At 35.2% G+C, this 20091-nt stretch overlaps 1 protein-coding gene across 4 annotated transcripts in view; it reads right to left on the bottom strand.

The window, feature by feature from the left end:
- Nucleotides 1-20091, bottom strand: part of SYT1 (synaptotagmin 1) — a 313952-nt gene that overhangs the window by 246000 nt on the left and 47861 nt on the right. For all 4 annotated transcript variants that reach the window (XM_034403845.3, XM_034403843.3, XM_087874077.1 and 1 more), the window contains exon 2: nucleotides 209-299. The gene's annotated coding sequence lies outside the window, so the exon portion shown is untranslated. The remainder of the gene's footprint in view (nucleotides 1-208; nucleotides 300-20091) is intronic.

Genomic DNA, 20091 nt, shown 5'->3' on the forward strand with positions numbered 1-20091 from the left:
AGGCTTTGGAGACCATACACAGTCTTGAACCTGAGTCCTTTATACTAAGAATTAAAATGCAAAATCACATCATTTCCTCCTAAATTCCCAAAAGATAGCAAGATTAGCAAATATATCTCCAATAGGTTATTTTAAAATTTGGTACTTTTATAAATAGGCATGGGGAATATTTCATAAGCAAAACCAAGTGAATAATCATTTCAAATACCTTATATAAGTGGCATCCACAGTATTTTCTAATCACAAGGAAAATTCAAGCGATGGGTAGAACAAGATACTTCAGTGCTCTGATTCTTTACCTGGTTTAAAAAAAGAAATAAATTCTCTTACATGTGCATCAACATTTTTCAGTTAGTTTTAAAGAAATGAAAATCAATAGCAATGTTTCATTTTCAAGATCCTTAGGACAGCAATCTTCATAAAGGAAAACAGAATTTCCAAAAATAAGTCCATCAAAGGGATAGTTCTATAGATAAAATATTCTACCTTACTTTCATTTTTTTCCCAGTAGACCTTATGCAAACTTTTTTTTTTTTTTTTTTGCTGGAGAAGTTTTAATAAAATAGTTATAATTTCTGTTGTGATGTATTGGCTTGTTGAGGTTCATTTGGTATTGAAAGATTTGTGAGTTAAATTTTAAATGGATGATACGTGCATTATATCATGTACTGGATGTTGCAGTAGTAATAGGAGAAGGATGAATGATGTTCTTCTACTTTCACTCCTTCTTTTGAACATTTCCTTATCACCGAGAGATTCTGATTGCTTTATCAGCTCTCCCCAAACCACAAACCATTATTGTGTAATACCAAGCTAGAATTAAATCCTTCTCTTAGCTTTTAACTTCTCTGTTAACTTTGAACTTTCTTTTCCCTTCCCAGCTTTTAACTGCAATGCCAAGATTTGTAAGATGCCTGGAGGAATTTACCTCCCACTTAAGGCTCGCTGTCTGTTTGAGTGAACACCATTTATTTTATTATCATTTTAATGCTTTATATATTTCCCTTGTTCTATACTGTGCTGCTATGATATATTTATCCTGTGCCTTTCTATCTTTATTGCTTTATTTTTTAATTTGTATCCTGGGTTTTCATTCAATTTGTATATAGTTTTGAGAATTATGCTACCGGTAATGAGCAGTGTAGTAGTGCTTCATTGATCAATGTGCTGGCAAACATAACAGCTTAACAATGCCTCAGTATAAGTATTCCATACTTATAAATTTTTTACTTCTTAGTTAACAAAGGGTTGTGCTAAGTGGCAAAACATATTACTGATCTCAAAGTGCATTAGTATGATAACAATTTAAAATGCAAAGCTAATGAGACCTATGACTCTGGATCTTTCTAGAATAGTTTTTTACATCCACTTTTTATCTAATGAGAGAGGACAAATCTTGTCCCATATCCATTGGATGAGGGTTTTTTATGTGTGAAATGTGATATATCATTTTACATATCCTAATCCGTAAATATTCTGTTCTAACTCATAACTCATTGAACAAAGAATATCTAATTTAGAGAAATGCAATAAAGGAGGCCAAATTAGTAATCTATGGATGCAAAATGATACATGAGACAAAATATTTCTAATAAAAATCAGCACCTTGGAAAGTTACTTTTTTTTTCTTTATAGGTATTTTTTCATTTTTAAAATGCATGGTTACATTATAGTTTCACAATCAAACTATATATTACTAAGCTTTGAACCTTTATTGTATATTATTTTTAAATAAAATTAAAAATATAAAAGTACCTTCCCCCACAAAAGAGAATAATTGTGTTTTTGAAACAACCAGGACTAAAAGCCTAAGAAGATTTAAAACAAGGATTTAATTAGAAAAGATTCAGTGAAATCACTCTTTCAAATGGAATCTTTGAACTGAATCTTCAGATTATTACAAGTTATAAAAATCTAATTAAATCACTGCAGAGAGATTCAAAGATGATTCTGTGATTTGATTTTCTGACTAGGGAAATCCCAACAGTTTTGCAGCTAATTTCCATAAAGAGACAAAACTTTGGTGGATGGAATATGACCGTGAAGGTGAACCTATGGTACGCATGCCAGAGGTGGCATGCAGAGCCCTCTCTGTGGGCATGCGAGCAGTTGCCAGATGCTCTTCCAGGTTCCATCGTGCACATGCATGCTGTCCAGCTGTTCTTTGCACCGGAACCCAGAAGAGAGCAGCTAGCCAGTGTGCATGGGTGCCGGACCAGCTGTCCAGCATGCATGCGCATGATGGAACCCAGAAGAGCAGCTGGCCAGTGAACCGGTGCTCTTTTCCGAGTTCCGGCACTCTGGCGCATGCACGCTCCAGTTTCAGCACTCGGTGCCAAAAAAGTTAACCATCACTGGAACATGATCTTTGACTTGAATCTTTGACCAAGGAGTTTTATCATCTCTAGAAATATTCTTATCAAAGTGCTTGGGAGATTTTCTACCATATGTATAAACCAATACTTAACTAAAGAGTGAAACAAAAACAGCAAGGAAACAAAGGAAAGGCAAGAATCAAATTTATACTGCTGTTCTAATTTTCTATTGCTAACTTTTTAGCTTTTATTCTTCCTTAACTCCCATATTTAGCCAGAGGATGTCTTCATGAAACACACTTGGTTTGTCTGCCATACTTTATAAAACATAAAGTACCATATGGTTCAGAATGTTATATAAACATAGCCAACAGTGTTTAATGAAATAATCATTCAATTTTACACATCCTGTTTGGAACTTCTATTTTAATATGTGCAGACAGAAGTAGAATGGATAGAGTGCCCATCTTCCTTTACAGTTTGCCTTTTCACACAAAAAGAAAATGATAGAAAGGAAAATAAATGACAACAATATATACTTTAAGAATAACTGGGGAAAGAATAACGGGCAAAGGGTGAAATATATTCTTTCTCTCCAGTATTTCTCCACAGAAATGCATAGCATGTCCTCACTGGTTTTAGTATGTATGTATGTATGTGATTTTGTTTTATTTTATTTATACAGCTGCACAATATACAGTAGCCATTTTGGAAAACTTACATTTCATAGGTTTTCATACATTACATAAATTACTGTCAAAAAAGCCAACACAGTTCTGGGCTGCATAAACAGAGGGATAGAATCAAGATCATGTGAAGTTTAATACCACTTTATAATGCCTTGGTAAGGCCACACTTGGAATATTGCATTCAGTTTTGGTTGCCACAGTGTAAAAAAGATGTTGAGGCTCTAGAAAGAGTACAGAGAAGAGCAACAAAGATGATTAGGGGACTGGAGGCTAAATTATATGAAGAACGGTTGCAGGAACTAGGTATGTCTAATTTAATGAAAAGAAGGACTAGGGAGACATGGTAGCACTGTTCCAATATCTCAGGGGTTGCCACAAAGAAGAGGGAGTCAAACTATTCTTCAAACCACCTGAGGGTAGAACAAGAAGCAATGGGTGGAAATTAATCAAGGAGAGAAGCAACTTACAACTAAGGAGAAATTTCCTGACAGTTAGAACAATTAATAAGTGAAACAACTTGCCTGCAGAAGTTGTGAATGCTCCAACACTGGAAATTTTTAAGAAGATGTTGGATAACCATTTGTCTGAAGTGATGTAGGGTTTCCTGCTTGGGCAGTGGTTGGACTAGAAGACCTCCAAGGTCCCTTCTAACTCTGTTATTCTATTCCATTTATATATTTAGTTAATTGCCATTACTGATGTTTTGATTGCCATCTAGTGATTCTACAGATGTCATAGTGCAATATTAATTTTTATATATAAATTATTGTCATAAATTAGTTCCATAAACAAGCATACATACACATATGTATTTGAATGTCACTGCGTTTTTGTATTTACCAGATGAGCTCATATTTTTGGACTTTAAGACTTTCCGTAGCTTGTCAAGTTTCTTATCAGTAAGCTAACTACGCATGTCCGCATTCCTTCACTTTCTTTCTTCTAACTTTCTTTGTTCTCCTGCCAGGAGAGGTCCGGCCGCAGAGAGGTGGCCATCAGGAACGTTGCCAAAATGTAATTATTTAGGTAGTGAGATGTTTTATTTTCTTTATAACAAATAAATGAGTTTTCCTTAGAAAAAATATCTTTGGGGTTTATTTTCTTGCAAAAGTATGCTTCAAGGAAAAGTCTCAATCCATGTCTCTAAATCAAGGTGCGATTACCCAAAAGCAGAATGGGATTAATTAGCACCCTGACATATGTTATATATGTTAGTGTTTGTTTTCTGAGGTTTTCGCGGGTGTTTGTATGTAGGTCTTTGGTTATTCGGTTTTTTTCCCATGTAAAATTGGAAGTGCAATCTGCAAATGCTGGAGTACATGAAACAATGAAATTCAATTCAATTCAATTCAATTCATTCACAGGTCAATTTTGCTGCTCTGCAAAAATCTAGATAACTGTTTGGTGGCAGCAAAGAATGCTAAGCCTCTCTTGTTACCTAGAATACTTTGCTAGTGGTTGTCTGGAATTTTGAAGCACAGATAGGTTAATCAATATATGCTAAACATAAACAATTTCAGGTTATTTCTGATAACCCACCACAATCAATCATTGCTAAGCATGCACTGCCTTTTTCTAGCAAAATATTCAGTTAAATCATCTCTCATTTATAGCCCCTAAAACAGCAGCCCCAATCTTTTTGTCACCAGGGACCAGCTATGTGCAAGACAATTTTTCAACGGACTTGGTGGGGGGTGGGGGGAGGATGGTTTCGGTTTCACTTGTTTGGCTGCTGCTCATCTCCAGCTATGCGGCCTGGTTTCTAAAATAAATGTCATGCTTAAACTGCATCTGCAATCTTCATTTTCTGAGAAATATCTAAAAAGGAAGGAAAACTAGAAAAATTTGCTTGCGTAAGCTCCAGACATCGTTAAAAGCAAAACCTTGCACTCTAATGGCCCTGCAATAAAATAAAGACAAACAAGCTGCAATTTTAAGTGGCACATTTTGATACTTCTTGTTTCCCACTGGTAATGAACCTCAATTAAAATGTGAAAATCCACATATGTGACCAACCAACAAACTAGAATACTAAGATAATGTATTTTTAGCAGATAAAATAGGCTTTTTCTCCTGGATTGATTTTGCCTGGAATTCTACATTGAACAAAACACAGTGTTTGATGCCAGAAAGTGTTTTAAATCAACAGCTAATTAGTTCTAAGATACAAGATATATTTCTACCAACCATCAACTAGACCTGTATTGAAATAAATATTTTTTCTCTTATATATATATTTTATATATATATATATTATATATATATATATTTATATTTTTTCTCATATATATATATATATATATATATATGAGAAAAAATATTTATTTATATATATATATACACACACACACACACACACACACACACATATACACCAATCCTTAAAACTGTAATTTGCCAGCTTCTATTTCAAGAGGCTGATATTTCTGACAAATATTTAAGCAGGTTTTAAAATCTTATAATAATGGAAAACTTGAAATCATACTATCAAATAAATCATGCAGTCAATGAGCTTGCAAGGCAAATCTTACTGCTCAAGATCAAATAAGGAAATATCATTAATTTCTCTGGAAATGATTCGCACTAACCAAAAAGGCTCGGAAAGAAACTAATTTTACCATGTTGATAACTTATTAGGAAACTAAGTGAATGTTATATCCATGCAAACATGTTAAAGGACTTTTTTCTTTTATTATATTTAATTTAGTTGCACATGTTGCTTCCAATTAAGACTACCATTTTATTTGGGGCAACTGTTGTCCTAAATTAGATTATATCAGGAGATTGGCTTAAATTTAAAAGCTTCTTCTGCCGATGAGATGATGCCATTCATTCAACTGTTCCCTCATGCTGTGTTCTCCTACAAATTGCCTCCCAGTCTCACCTAGCCCTCTGCTGCAGTTCTCAGTAGGACAGCCCTTTCTACAAACTGAAGTGTGCACACAGTTGTTCATACCCAATTCAACAATCTCAGCATCCTTCAATGCCTGGATTTTTCACCTGACTTTTAAATCATTACAAGCTTAGTTTTAACATTTCAAAGAAACTACATCTGGGTTAGGGGAATCAGGAAAAAAAATCCTTAATGTTGGACTTTTTTTTGTAAGCTTTACAAAATTTGTTTTTCCATTTCCATGTCATTTTGCAGGCCATCTTTTGAAACAGATATCAGTCAATAGGGTTACTGAATAATTTTTGCTCTTAATACTGAGGATGGTTTTTAGGTAAGTCAATAAATTTTGGAAATTAATAGGTGATATTGTCTGTAGAGCATGCACTAATGAAAAGAAAATCTGTGTGGGAGAATGATGTCTGTTAGATATTGACAGGATAGTTTTTCCTCTGGTCCACTGTTTAAGCGGGAAGAATGCTTGAATATGATTGGCTGGTTTCCCTGACAGCTCCCTCAGAGAGCTGTTGTCTGAAGCCTGTCTCCAGTCTCTTCAATCCACCTAACTAACAATGTCAATTTGTGATAAACCGAAGTTCAAGTCATAAAAACTTACACATTATTACTGCTAAATTTCAACACAGTAACAAAAAATAAATTTTATTGTAAACCCTGCAGTTTCCATACTTGCATATGACATCATGACACAATTACAAAAGAACTAAACTTGCATTATGATGTCACAACACATTTAATCATTTTGGCATCAACATGCTCAACTATGATTGCCTATGCATTTACCTGGAAGAAGTTCCAACGAATATAAATGGGACTTCTTTTTAAGAAATACATACATTACAAAATTATGCCCTAAAGTTCCATGTTACCGTCTGCCAGGTTTTTTGTTAGATCTGAGTAACAGAGGGTCTAGAGGTTTACACTATCCTGAGTTGCCAGTTGCAATTTCCATAAACAAAACAGTTTTAGAGAGTTGGATTCTGATCTGCCAGAAGAGAGACAATTCAGGCATCAGGCTAGAAGCCAGAGACCATAAGTTTTAGTCCTACCTTAGGCAAAAAACCAGCAGAGTGTCCTTGAGCTAGTCATTTTGTATCAGCCCTAAGAAAGAGGCAATGGCAAATCACTTCTAAAAAAAACACCACCTTGTCAAGAAAACTGCAGAGACTTGTCCAGGCAGTCTCTGAAAATCAGACATGACTGAACAGAAGAAAAAAGAAATCTGCCAAAAACAACTGGACTGCCTTGGAGGCAGAATGAATAAATCAATTTCAGCTTGACCTTTGTGATATGTAATTGAAATAGGAATATTCCAAAGCACTTTGCACATTTAAAAGGCTTACAGAAATCATATATAACCAGCTTTATTTTTGTTGCAAAATCCCATATGCCAAAGTTCTTCAGCAATTTCCCATTCTCTCTTACAAATGCCATTGCAGCGTGGGTGGAGGTGAGATGCACTTGCACATTTCTAATTATACACTTCACCTTAACTAGACACTTTGAAAAATGACACAGTCTAATTGCAGATTAGTATTTTTATACTGTCAAGGCCTCTAGATGGAAAGTTTAGGAAATAAGTCTTAGCAGTCTTTTGTGGGGCAGCAAATGCTCAAGCAAAAAGCAGATCTAGAATTTTGTATATACAATAAGAAAAGGAAGAATGTAGATATGTATGTAGTATATATTTCACTTTCATACACTCACAGTGAAAACTGTCTGCAAAGTTATTGGTAACTTCTTCATGTAAAAAGCTCTTCTCTTCTATCTGCAGCTTTTCACTGAGCTCTTCATCTCTTTCGATTTTCTTCTCCGATTTCTTTCTAATATATTCACTGTATGTTCACAGTGATGGTTACTGGATCAGGCCAAATATTTGGAAATCTATAGCATGAACCCTTGTGGGGCTGTGCTTGGAAGTTGCAATCAATACTCTTAGAAAGCCATTAGAAGGCAATGGTGATGGGAAAAGCATCACTTCTTTAGGCTAGTATAAGGTTGGTTACTGAGACAAACAGCATTGGTCTTATCCATCAAGGCTTTTCTTATAACTGTTCCCAAGTAAGTTCATCACCATTATTCCTTTTCTCGCCCACTGGTAATTAACTTCCCACATAAGAACATCCTGTCTTTTCTTTTTCTCTTTTTGATTTATTTTTACTTAAGTTCAAATCCTTTCACAGGAAAGAAACTTTCTTGGTAAACCTGAACAAACGACTTATTGCAAATTTAGAAAACCTTTTTCAAAATATAAAAAAATAAAGGCATTGACTATCTAGATTAAATTACATTGCAAAATTATGGATCATCTGTGAAATTAATCCAATACGTAGTTACACAAATATAATTTCAAAGGAACGTCATCAGTACTTCATAAAAAATGTACTTAAAACTTTAAGTGTGGGAAAAGAGAAATCTTTATAAAATAATTTTTAACTATATAGGTTCTGTTTTGTTCATTTATTTATATGTCACCTTTATTATTTTTACAAATAACTCAAGCAATGAATATATCCATTACATCCTCCTCCTATTTTCCACACAAGAGCAATCCTGTGAGATGGACTGGGCTTGCCGAAGACAGGATTAGAACTCAAGTCTCATGGTTATCAGCCTGGTGTCTTAATCATTAAAAAGATTAGCTCTGTTGCATCTTTATCAAACTAAATTATGCTAGTCAAATAATATGAAAACATTACTGTTAACAAAATTTGACTTTAAGCACCTATCTAAAGTGCTTAAATGAATCAAAATTGAAGAAAGTATCACTGCAAATAAACACTGAATCAGAAACAAATGGGGAATAGTAATTTACACTACAATAGCGTTCACAGCAGTGGCATAACAGAGACCAGACTTTTTAAATATTCCATAGCACAGGAAAGCAAATTTGACATGGAATAAGGGCTTTATGATGAATCCTCAGGTACTTTAATGGTTTTTTCCCCCTAATTAAATGCTTTGTTTTTAAGCCATTTGCGTATCAGTGCCTGATGTACTAGGGAGAGAACAAATTGTTCGCAGCCTTTAAAAAAATTAGACATGCCTTTAAAATAAGAAATGTTATTATCAAATTGATGCAAAAGTAAACTACTGCATATACACAATTCTAATTAGCTCTCCTATGTTATTGCTACAGTTTTAATCCAGGTAGTGATAAAGATGTACCTAATCCAAGTTCATCAAACTTCTAAATGCTTCATGTCTCACATGTGCAATGTTATGTTTGTGTTCCTGTCTCAGGAAAATTCTTTCCCTTTTCTCTCTACCACAAGGAAGCCAGTGGCACCCGGGGACAGCAATATGTCTGCAGGCACTTTCCTTGGTACCTGCAAGCTCATTGGGGCTTTGCAGTTTGTTAGCCTTTAAAAAGAAGAAAATGAGAAACTAGCATGCTGCAAAGCTTAGCATCAGCTACCAGCATAAACTTTAAGTCAGCAATGCTTCTGGTCCCCAGCTAGATCCCACGACATAATTCATTTAAAATAAGATGGTTGTAGCAGCCTGCCTTTCAGAAAACAGCAAAAAAATAAAAATAAAATAAATAATTGGACAATTCAAAGCACCCAGGAAGACTTTATAAAAAAATCAGGGCAAGCCTTATGTTAACAGCATCTTTTGTAAGTCTCTACATTCACCACAATTGCTGTGAACAAGCAAGGCCCCATGCTGTTTTTCAGAGCAAGATCTCAACATTCATCTTCCCCAGAAGAACTGCTTTGTATCTTTCCATACTGTTTAGCAAGCAGACATGGTAGATCTCATTCTGGAACATGCACTGTATTTATAATGGTGCTGTTGCCCTCGTTTTATTTTCAGGGCAAGCAACATGGTTGCTATAGCCTCTAGTTCCTCCTTGCTGTGATAGTGAGAGCTTATCTCAGTTTTCTTTTTTTTCTTTTATCTCCACTGGATTCCAACAGCTCACAATACAGTGCTTATAAACTTTAAAAAGTGTTAACCTTGTATCTTTCTATCTTTTTTATTCTTTTTTTGTGGTTTTAGAACAGACTGCATGGCAAGGATATATATCTAAGCAAAATTAAGTGTACCCTCTAATTCCAGCCTTCTGAAAGCACTATTTGAAAGAAAGCCTTTGCTCTCCGAGGTCACTTGCCAAAATGACATATAACCTTGACTCACATTCTACGCCCAATGTTAAGAGTTCTTTTAAAATTTGGGGGAAACAGAGTTGTTTTTAAAAAAAAGGCTTGCAGCATAATCTATGCCATAAGAGATGTTCAGGCAAAGTGTTTTTCAGGGAAATAAAAACATTATAAACGTAAATATATCAGATCATTGTATTTTCAATCAAATCCCCCCCCTCCCTGCGTAGATGATATTCAACACTAATAAAGTAGTTTAGGACAAAAAAAATGTTGTTGCTTTAAAGAAGTGGTTCTCAACCTTCCTAATGCCGCGACCCTTTAATACAGTTCCTCATGTTGGGGTGACCCCCAACCAGGGGTGGGTTCTAAATTTTTTTACTACCGGTTCTGTGGGCGTGGCTTATTTTGTGGGTGTGGCTTGGAGGTCATGTGACTGGGTGGGCGTAGCTAGCTGGTCATGTGACCAGCTGGCCATGGCTATGTGTATAGGGACTACTCAGAGGGCTGAAAAAAGTTATTTCTGACAGGTCCTCGCACTTTTGACTGGTCCTCACACTTATGACCATCCTTACATTTATGCCCGTGCAGCATTCTTAACAACCATGTCACTCATTTCACAACTGCTTCTTTTCACCATGGTGATAAGATAGGGCAAAAAACGTAAAATGTGAGGATAGTCGTAAATTCGAGGACTGGTCAAAAGTGCAAGGACCAGTCAAAAATAACTTTTTCAGCCCTCTGAGTAGTTGATATGCACAAAAGGACTACCCAGAGGGCTGAAAAAAGTGATTTCTGACAGGTCCTCGCACTTTTTTCTTTTTTTAATTTAAAAAGTTTTACAAATACATTTTCACCCCAATTCCCCCCCAAACCCTCCCTAACCCTCCCCTCCCCCCATGACTTCCTCAAGATGAAATCCAAATCAAAATCACATTTTATAATACTATAACCCCTAACTATTCCACCCCTTGTGTACTATTCATTTCTTCGTAAATAACATTCAGTTATTCTATCCCTATATAATACATTCAGCTAAAAGCTATCTGATATTTCCTAGTTTGATATTTATTCTGTACATAATCTATCCATTTCTTCCACTCCCATACATAAGTCTCTTGAGTCCGATCTTTTAGATATGCTGATATCTTCGCCATTTCTGCAAAACTGGCCATCTTCAAAGTCCATTCTTGAATTGTAGGCATAACATCCCTTTTCCAATATTGACCGATCAGTAACCTAGCTGCTGTCACCATATACAATATCAATTTTGTTTCACCCACTGAAAAGCCCTTAACTATACCCAGTAGAAACAATGAGGAGAAAATTGAATTTTTTTCTTCAAAACATTTTGCATAACCCACCAAATTTTTATCCAAAAAGCCTTCACTTTCTTACAAGTCCACCAAATATGATAATATGTAGCATCTAAACAATCACATCGCCAACATTTTGGTTGGACATTAGGATACATGCACGACAGTTTCTTAGGATCTAAATGCCACCTATAAAACATTTTATAAAAATTTTCCCTCAAATTCTGCGACTGTGTAAATTTGACATTCTGGACCCATATTTTTTCCCATGTTTCCAACATCACTGGTTCTGCAAAATTTTGCCCACTTTATCATGCAATCTTTAACCGATTCATTTTTCGAATCTCTTTCTAACAAAACATTATAAACCCTCTTGTATGCATTGGGCCTTTCAGGTCCTCGCACTTTTGACCGGTCTTTGCACTTATGACTGGTCATCATTTATGCCCATTGTAGCATTCTTAACAACCATGTCACTCATTTCACAACTGCTTCTCTTCACCATGGTGACAAGATAGGACAAAAAAGTAAAATGTGAGGACAGTCGTAAGTTCGAGGACTGGTCAAAAGTGCGAGGACCAGTCAGAAATAACTTTTTCAGCCCTCTGAGTAGTCCATATGCATAAAAGGATACAGCAATAGAGAGGGATGAAGGAAGGGAAGGGAAATTAGAGTAGGAGTGAGGGTATAAGAGAGGGAGGAAGAGAGGAGAAGGAGAAAGGAAGAGGAAGTAGGGAGGAGAAGAAGAGGGGGAGGGGGAGGAAGAGAAAGTAAGAAGGAAAGAAAAGAGAGAGGTGGTAGGTTTGAGGAGAAAGATTGCTGTACAATAAAAAAGATGAAAGGGAAGAAAGCCAATCCCAAACAAATATAAAGATATTAAGATAAAGAATGAATTGTTAAACTTTAAAGAATAAAAGAGAACAAATATGAATAAATAACAATAATTAGAAACACACACACAAACATACCATGTATTTTCTTTGAACAAAGTATTTGGCCGGTTCACAAATTTAAACAGTGTTTAGTCATTTCAATTAAATTTACAATTTCTATATTTCCTTTTTGCCATATTTATTCCTCATCTATTTTTGTAAAAAAACCAATATTATCCTTCATTCTCATCTCTAATCTTAATCAAATTCAACTTTTCCCTTCTATTCTATATTATACCCCTTCCCATTGTCATCTATTTTTATATCCATCCTCACATTGGTTAGTTATGTAATATTACAGTTTAATATAAATTCAACATTTTAATATAAATCAATTAATTATATAACTATCTTTTTTGTATATTAATCAATATGAACATGAATATTCCAATTATTCCCATGCAATCCAATTTCTTACAAATCAATTAATTATATTTACCAATAATAATAAACCAAATAATTTCCCCCATATATTCCTCCAAACCACAACTTAACCATTTCTTTCAACACAATATACAATTAATAGTATCTCAATTATTACAATTCCCTAGTTAAATAGAGCTTTTTTTCTTTTGTGTTTTAAAATCTTGAACTCTCCTCTTTTTCCCTAAATTTCCCATTGTTTGCACCTACCTTTTTTGGTGAGGAAAAAGAAAAGAAATCTGCCTGGCTAATTTTCCAACATTGCAGCAACAGCAAAGCAAACAGCCTGCTTTACTTTCAGTTTCGTTTTTCAGCATAGCTAGGGGAAAAAAAATCTCTCCAGCAAGCAGCAGAGCCCTGAGCAAAACAGCTGAGAGCAAATCAGCTGAGAGTCGGGAGCCGATCTAATCAAGGGCTAATTAGCCTATGCTGAAGCTCTGCGGGCCAATAAAATTACAAAAAAACACCGAACCATTTGTTAAACATGCTGGCTCGCCTGCCCCTTGCCCACCATTATTTATTGGCAATAAATAGTGGTGCAGAGGGGTGGGGCGAGCCAGCAATTTAACAAAGCCCCGCGGCAAGAATTTAAACAGTTTTTTTTCCTCTAGCCATCAGCTGAGACTCAGGAGGCAGCAATAGATTGGGAGTGAGCAGGGTAAGCGAACGGCCGGCGATCCAACAGAGCAGAGAGTGAGGGTGAGTGAAGGCATGGGGGGGGGCGAGAGAGGGCTTTGGCGACCCCTGTGAAATGGCCATTCGACCCCCAAAGGGGTCGCGACCCCCAGGTTGAGAACCGCTGCTTTAAAGGAACCTAATACAGATTAAGTTGAAATTCCCATTTAAGAATAGAATAGAATAATAGAGTTGGAAGGGACCTTGGACATCTTTTAGTCCAACCCCCTGTTTAGGCAGGAAACCCTACACCACTTCAGACAAATGGTTATCCAACATCTTCTTAAAAATTTCCAGTGTTGGATCATTCACGCCCTCAGGTGCTTTGGAGAACAGCTTGACTCCCTCTTCTTTGTGGCAGCCCCTGAGGTATTGGAACACTGCTATCATGTCTCCCCTGGTCCTTCTTTTCATTAAGATAGACATACTCAGTTCCTGCAACTGTTCTTCATATGTTTTAGCCTCCAGTTTCCTAATCATCTTTGTTGCTCTTCTCTGCACTCTTTCCAGAGTCTCAACATCTTTTTTACATCATGTCAAACAAAACTGGATGCAGTATTCCAAGTGTGGCCTTACCAAGGCATTATAAAGTGGTATTAACACTTCACGTGATCTTGATTCTATCCCTCTGATTATGCAGCCTAGAACTGTGTTGGCTTTTTTGGCAGTTGCTGCACACTGCTGGCTCATATTTAAATGGTTGTCCAGTAGGACTCCAAGATCCCTCTCACAGTTACTACTATTGAGCAAGGTACCACATATACTCTACCTGTGCATTTTGTTTTTCTTGCCTAAATTTAGCACCTTACTTTTTTCACAATTGAATTTCATTTTATTAGATAGCGCCCAATGTTCAAGTCTCTCAGAATCCTTAAGCCTATCTTCTGGAGTGTTGGCTATTCCTGCCAGCTTGGTGTCATCTGCAAATTTGATGAGTTCCCCATTTTCTTCCCTATTTTAACTTGTGTTCCTAATCTGTTTTTTGTGGTGCTGTTTTTGATAGGTTGGACTGTTTTTTTCCCTTTGTGTAAAGACAGATACAAAAAAATGAGTTAAGTAGTTCTTTTTCCCTGTTGCTTGTCACCTTCTTGCCACTTTCTCCCAGCAATGGACCAATTGTTTCCTTGACTTTTTTCTTGTTTATAACATGTTGGAAGAAGCTTTTTTTTGTTATTTTTTACTTTTGTCGCAAGCCTTTGTTCATTATGAGCCTTAGCTTTCCTCACTTCATCTTTGCAAGCTCAGGCTATTTGCTGATATTCCGCCTTATGTGCCCCTCTTTCCACTTTTTATACTTGTCCTTTTTGTCTTTCAATTTGTCAGAGAGTTCTTTATGCAGACATGCTGGTTTCTTTTGAGAGCTGTTATTTTTCTTTTTCATTGGTATTGTGCTAGACTAGGCTTTTATAACTTCACTTTTCAAAATTTGTTCCCAAAATGTTTTCTCCTTGAGGATTCTCATCTATGGAATCTTTCTCAATCTCTCTAAGTTTATTGAAATTAGCTCTCTTAAAGTCCAAGACTCTAGTTTGACTTTATTCTTACTACTTGTGCTTGCATAATGTTGAATTCCAATACTGCATGATCCCTTGCCCCCAAGGTTCCTGTAGCTTCAAGACCTTCTATCATTTCATCTCTCTTAGTGAGAATTAGGTCCAATATGGCTGATCCCCTTGTTCCCTTCTCTACTTTTTGGGAAACAAAGTTGTCTGCTAGGTTTGTTAGGAACCTGTTGGATCTTCCACTTGGTGCAGAGTTTGTCTCCCAGTTGATGTCAGGGTGGTTAAAATCTCCCATTACAATTGTGATGTGCTTCCTAGATACCTTAGTTAGCTGACTAGCAAAAAGTTCATCTATTTCCTTTGTTTGATTGGGTGGCCTATAGTATAGACCTATGGCAATGTCATCCCCCCCATTAATATTGACCCAAATGCATTCAAGATAATTTTCATCATTGTTGTGCTCTATTTCTGTAGAGATGTGGTTATTTCTTATATATAGTACCACTCTACCTCCTCTTTTATTTGGTCTATTTCTTTTAAATAATTTAAATCCCTCTAGCTGTATGTTCCATTTGTGGGTTTCATCCCACCAAGTTTCAGTAATGGCAACAATATCATATCTGCCCTTATTTACTTGAATTTCTAATTCACCATGTTTATTCCTCATTCTCTGTGCATTGGTGTATAGATATTTGAGTCCATTTTGATTGACCCTGTGTTTACTGTCTACATAATCTGTGTTGTGCCTGGGTGCCCCTACTTTCTTGCATTTCTCTTATACAATGCAGCAAGAGCATCTGGATGGTTATTTCTGATCTAATTCAAGATACTGTGGAAGCACTGCAACATTTAATGTCTTGATATGGGTAAGAATCAGATAAAAGAGCTATCTGTTTCTGTTATGATTTATCTTGAATATTCGACAGGTAAGCACTACAAAAGTCTTGGATATTTCCTCTTTAGCTACCAGATGGCTTCAGCATTAAAGTTCAAATGATGAAGAAATCAAATTTAATGATGAAGACAGTTTACATTCAAATAGTCCCAATGTCTCAGATATTACCAAGAATTGCTAGCAAATGCTGCTATATGAATCTTAAGGGCCAGAATCAGCCAGTGTAGATCAGGAATGGGGAATCAGTGGCTCTCCTAATATTGTTGAGTTTAATTCCCATGAGGCACCCTGGCTAGTAGTCAGGAATGATGAAAACTGCAGCCGAATAAGATCCTGAGTTCTTTTAGTAATAAACTTTCCACACTCTGAATGAGAAATGAGGAAAAGGAAAGCAAATGAAATGAGGAAAAGGAAAGCAAATGAGAGGAAAGTGAGATAGGTGAAGTAATCCATCTAATCCAAATTGGATGAACAAAGAATGCAATGGGGGATTGGGGGCAGGGAATGTTATACTTTTCTCTGTATAAATAAGCAAGAAAGCAGCAATTGACAGTGCTCATTGAAATAATATGAATAAGGAGACTTTATAAATAATTGTTTGATAACTATAGTTAAATTATTATTTAATTAAACAAGTGTTTGAATTCAAAATGCAAATTAAATGAAACTAGCAAAGTTCCTACCCTTTTGCTTTATAACAAGAGCAATGCAGAGATACCAGAAGAACTGCTAGTACACAAGGGCTGTGCATACCACAAGAACAATTCCTTGGAACACTTCTCTGCTTACCATTCAAGATCCACTGCTTTAAGAGTTTCATTAACTTTAATAAATTGACTCCTTAAAGCAGTCACACCACAATTCTGGGCTCACATAGAAATGGGGTAGAATAGCTATATAGAAAAATCTAACTCTTCTATCTATGTGATATCTTTGGCCCATCCACTGAAAGTCTAGCTTGTGAAGGACGGTTATGATATGTCTAAAAAAAGGGGATACTACTTTAATGAATGGCAGAGATATATTGTGCTTAACCACAGTATCTATTCATAATATATACATTATCTCATTACATAGACATGATTTGGAAGTGTGATTAGCATTTGTTGACAGTGACAAGCTAAAATTAAAATAAAATAACATCATTATGCCATTAATAAATATTGAAAATGACAAAAATATTTTTAGAAAAAGGCTGTTAATTTGAAGAAAACTGCCTAACGATTATAGGCAAAAACACACCCAAAGTGGGAATTAAAAGTTAAAGCAATGTGAAGAGATGGCTAATTCATTTTCAAAGTCTTGACAGAATACATTTTAATAAAATTTGCCTTTGAATTATATACACTTCTCCTCTTGCCACTGAATTAAATGATCAGAATAATAATAATGTAATTTATTTTATACTTATTGTTTCAAAGTAATACCATATTTGATTTTTAAAAAGCAACCATGAGTACTGGGAAACTAGTACTGGGACAGAAAACACCAGATGGTTAAAAAAAAAAAAAAGCATTTTTTTTTAAATACTTTAAATACTTATAATAATTGAAGCATCTTAAGGAATAAAAGAGTAGAATTTTATTTATGTATTGTATATGTGTATGTGTATGTGCATTGCAAAAACTAATGTGACACATCACACAAGAACATCTAATCTATGTGATGCATGTATAGTTAACTGACAATGCACTTGATTGATGATGACAATCAGTTTATTGTCAAAATACTGCATTATGTATACTATTTATACATAATATGTGTGTGTGTGCATTATGTGTGTGTATAAAATGATTTTATGTGACTGAAAATAAACAATGTATATTCAAATAAAATTACCAAACAGTTAAATTGTTTATTTCATGCTGACTCTTGTGTAATCTCTAAAATATTGCAACAATGTATGTTTTAGCTTAGATTAGTTTTATTTTATTTAAATGCAAGACTATTTACTACAGCTAGATTAGGTTTTCATCACAAACTAATTTGTTTTAGTTGTTAACCTTGCTTTTCAGCTGGTTAACTTAATATATTTATTAGTATTAAATTAGAATAAAAACATTCAGCAAATTAATTGAATATATTGATTTAAATATTGGTAGATTTCAATTATTGTAGATATTTATTAAGCAATATTTTGAATAATTTTATTTTTCACAATATAGCCCAAACTGGCCAAAAGGAAATGAGCTAGAAAAACATACGGTAACAAATCCTACAAATGCTGCGTAGTTATTGTTAGAAAATAAACATGGCAGATATTGCAGCTTCATATTTCATTTAGAAATGAATCTAAAAATGAATCTATTTTCCCAGAAAAAAAGCAAAAATTATTGGAATCTGTGAAAACTATTCCTGGAAAATACAGGAAGTTGACATCAGTACAACCAATTTAGTTTTAGAGGCGGAGTTTATGTCAACAGGAAGTCCTAGTCACCCAACTGTTGTTTGAAACCATTCACAACATCCCATTGAATATTTGAACATTACATACACTTAGTAGTTTTGGGCAAACTAGTTCTTGGCTTCAATCCTTCCATCTGCAAAATGGAGGAAAATACTACAGTACTCTAATTTAGTATTGTGATTCTGACTGATGATTATGTTTGGTGCAGGATTTTAGTTGTTATTTCTTTTCAGAAAAAAATTACAAAATAAGTCAGAATTTAGTCAACATGCCAATTTTATATGAGATAATGCAGCATATTTTAAACTTGTTCTTTATTCACTAGAAACATTGACCATAGATCAATTGATACCCAGTTCACTGAACATGTTTACTTTGAACACCACTTTTGTTTGTATAATTTGGCTGAATGAATCATCTCCTACTGCAGAATAATTGACTTTGAACAGCGTATGAACCAGGGTGTCTGTTCTACTGACCATTATTTAATCTTCCCAATCTCCATAAACACAGACATATCATGGGTTTTTCTTCGTAACCCCTCCCCACTCCTTCTCCATAAAATAAATTTGTAGTAATATATATGGGATCAATGTGACATCATTCAATGTGGCCATGAAGAATAAAAACTGGTCTCTAGGACATTACATCTAATAGAAGGCTGAGGATTCTCTTAATACTCTGGTTAGCCAGTCAGAAAACATGGATTTAGTTCCAGAGAAACTGGAGGCCAGAAATGATCCCTAATGATTAACTGAGTTAATTTTCCATTTGCATAGCACAATGTTCCTATGGGATCCTGCTGTTGGGCAAACAGGACCTAAATGCTGTTCAAGAAGTTTATTTTTGAATGATAGTAATCTGAATTTTTGGGGGAAATGCAGATCATTAATTACTTTGAACACTTGATTTACAAGTATTATATGTGACTTTGATCCTGGAAAATTCTAAGGTTTTTTTTTTACTAAATTTGTTTTGATAAACCAACAACAAATTTACATTTAGATGAGGTCCTTTTTGAAAAGAATAACATCCCATCCTACTCTAAAACTTCTAAAATGTTCAGATCTGAGTATCACATGCTCTATTAACCATCTGAACATTAGCTTTGATCTATGTTCTGCTTTTTGATCTTTAAATATGTATTTCACAGGGAGAAAAAAACTATGTTGTGGCATTTATTGTTGGACAATCTTCCCAGTGATGTACAAATCTTTTCCTCACACTTCTTTTGCACTTCTGCAGCAGGAAGACATCTTGTGTGAGTGTGCTTCTCAGGCATTCTTTCTAATCAGCTAATTGGTTTTATTCTCATTAGGAACTTTCTCAGCAACTCATTGGGTGAGCCACAAAGAGAGCAGCTGTTTCGCTAATGTGATTGTACATGGAGACTACTTCCTGGAGAGAAAAGATCTATGCCTAAAAAGCAATCTGTCCTCTTGGTTTGAAGGTCTGTTTGCTCAGGAAATGTGTAAATCTTATCGAAAAGGGAATAACAATATTCTTGGGACACCGTCCCAAACTCTCCACACACCCACAACATCCAATAATTTGGTTCTTTTAATTTAAGCAACAAAGGCTTGATGGAAAAAGAAAACTTGCTCATTCCCTTCCCTCACTATTCAAATAGGAAGAAGGTTCCACAAAAAGTTAAACCTTAACAATCTCAATAATATAATCAGGCATTCAGAAAAAGAAATCTGGTACACTGCCATTAATTCACACTCCATGGCAGGTTTTCTTATCAGAAAAGCCTCATTTTCCAATTTCTCTTTTCAACATTTTATCCATATTAAGCCCAGAGGAACAAGCACTCCTTTAGATATGGTTTAGTGAACACTAGCATGATTAGTACTTAGTCCCTGATGTTCATATGAAGCGAATTGCTCTATCAGTGTAGAACAGTTGTAGAGAAGGCTAGTA

The sequence above is a fragment of the Pantherophis guttatus genome, chromosome 7 (assembly GCF_059756535.1).
Source record: "Pantherophis guttatus breed Tessera chromosome 7, ASM5975653v1, whole genome shotgun sequence".
Classification (NCBI taxonomy): Eukaryota; Metazoa; Chordata; class Lepidosauria; order Squamata; family Colubridae; genus Pantherophis; species Pantherophis guttatus.